The sequence below is a fragment of the Chrysemys picta genome, chromosome 4 (assembly GCF_011386835.1).
Source record: "Chrysemys picta bellii isolate R12L10 chromosome 4, ASM1138683v2, whole genome shotgun sequence".
Lineage (NCBI taxonomy): Eukaryota > Metazoa > Chordata > Testudines > Emydidae > Chrysemys > Chrysemys picta.
Window position 1 is genome coordinate 70209283 of NC_088794.1, and position 2716 is coordinate 70211998.

Consider the following 2716-nt stretch of genomic DNA (forward strand, 5'->3'; position numbering starts at 1 on the left):
TTAATACAAGTTTGGAGTGGCAAGTATTAATATTTAGAGTCCTTGCGGGCCCCCACCTTCTGCACTCGAAGTGCCAGAGTGGGGAATCAGCCGTGACGTAAACATAGTTTATTTTCTATTCTCATTCAATTTATTATATGGCCTCTCCTGAGACTGCTGGGAAGAATGCCCACTTGTCTGCACTGAAATGGATTGAGAATTCTGCAGTATGATGACTGGAACTAAAGAGGGAGGATGATGGTTTGAAGAGGGACATGCATAAGTGTGACTAGAGACTAAGGAATACAAGGCTGGGAGTGCTGTTTGTCTCCCAGCCACAGCACCGCCTCAGTAGCACTACTAACTCTCACAATAGCTAGGGTTTTTTTTTAAGTTCCCAGCTGCTGGAGTCGTGTGATAATTTTTTTGGTAAGAATTTCAGTTTTTTTTTTTTTAAGGTAAGAATCTAGTCCTCATGGTTGTAGAGAAAAGGACCACCAGATCATCCATTCCAACTTCCTATGTATCCCAGGACACCAATATCACCCAACACACTAAACCTAACAACTGAAATTAGGCCAAGTATTACAGTACACAGGACAGTAGCCTATGGTGCCCCACACAAGACAATAGTAAGGACTGAGGTGCACCGATGCATGAGGCCCCCACAATGGCAGGAAAAAGATTGAGAGGTAGATCTCGATAATCCTGACAAGTGACCTACACCCACACACTGCAGAGGAAGACAACTCCAGCACCCCCTACCCTGAAAGTCATGCCAGTCTGACTTAGCAGAAAATTCCTTCCTGACCATGGGAGCAAGAACCAGCCAGCCAAGCATCTGAGCGAGAGGATGCTTGGTGCCACCTCAGAGCACCCCATCCAGTGTCCCATCTTCAGCTGGGGCCATCTCTGGTGTTTCAGAGGAAGACAACCAATGACCTTCCTTCCCCCAAATACGTTGGGGTTGGGGAGGAATCCCTGGATGACCCCTACAGGTGGCCAGCTAAAGCCCTGAAACATGAGCTTTTAGGAACATAAACCAGATGTGAACTAGGTCTGCCAAGCCCTGCCCCCTACCATAGGAAGCAACGCTGTCATACAAATACACTCATAAAGGCACAGGTCTCATTTAAAACTAATTATGTTGTTTTACTCCCACAAATCCCAGTGGAAGGCTGTTCCAGAACTTCATCCCTCTGACAGTTAGAAACCTTCTAATTTCCAGCCTGAATTTGTGGCCAGTTTATAACCATTGTCCATTAGTTTAAATAGCTCTTTAACCATCCTGGTATTTACCCCCTTGAGGTATTTATAGACAGTAATCTCAGCCTTTGTTTTGCTAATCTGAACAAGCCAAAATTCCAGTCTCCTCTCATAAGATAGGCCCTCCATTCCCTTGACTGTACTACTAGCTGTTCTCTACCTGTTCCAGTATGAATTAATCTTTCTTGAGCATGCGTGACCATATGTATACACTATTCCAAATGAGGTCTTACCAGTGACTTGTATAATGGTGGTAATACTGTACTTCTCTCTCTCTGTTGGAAATGCCTCACTTGATATGTCCTTGTGAAGCAAGGATTAAAATTTGAAATGGTCTGAAGTAAATAGGATGAAATTCAATACGGACAAATGCAAAGTACTCCACTTAAGGAGGAACAATCAGTCGCACACATACAAAATGGGAAATGACTGCCTAGGAAGGAGTACTGCAGAAAGGGATATGGGGGTCATAGTGGATCAAAAGCGAACATCATTCTGGGATGTATTAGCACGAGTATTGTAAGCAAGACATGAGATGTAATTCTTCCACTCTACTCCGCGCTGATTAGGCCTCAACTGGAGTATTGTGTCCAGTTCTGGGCACCACGTTTCAGGAAAGATGTGGCCAAATTGGAGAAAGTCCAGAGAAGAGCAACAAAAATGATTAAAGGTCTAGAAAACATGACCTATGAGTGAAGATTGAAAAAATTGGGTTTGTTTAGTCTAGAGAAGAGAAGACAGAGAGAGGACATAACAGTTTTCAGGTATATAAAAGGTTGTTACAAGGAGGAGGGAGAAAAATTGTTCTTCTTAACCTGTGATGATAGGACCAGAAACAATGAGCTTAAATTGCAGCCGTTTAGGTTGGACATTAGGAAAAACTGCTTAACGGTCAGGATGGTTAAGCACTGGAATAAATTGCCTAGCGAGGTTGTGGAAGCTCCATCATTGGGACTTTTTAAGAGCAGGTTGGACAAACACCTGTCAGGGATGGTCTAGATAATACTTAGTCCTGCCTTGAGTGCAGGGGACTGGACTAGATGACCTCTCAAGGTCCCTTCCAGTTCTATATTCTATCCTAGGATAACGTTTCCCTTTTTCACAGCTACCACACACCCAGGTCTTTTCCCTCCTGTGTCACTTTTAACTGACAATCCCCCCCCAAGTTTAAACTTTATACTGTTGAATTTTGTTTCATTTCATTTCTAACACTTCAGCCTCCTAGGGCATCCAGACCAGACCTTCCTGTATGATGTTCTGATCCGCCTCGGTATTGACTGCTTCCCAAATTTGTATCAGCAGCCCATTTCATTAGTGCACTCCTACTTTTTGTGCTAAGGTCATTAATAAAAATATTCAATAAGATTGATCACAAGTCAAATCCTTGAGGAACTCCACAAGTAACCTCCCTTTCAGCACAACCTGTTGTCTTTAACCAGTTTCTTATTCACCTTACAATTCTTGTACTGAT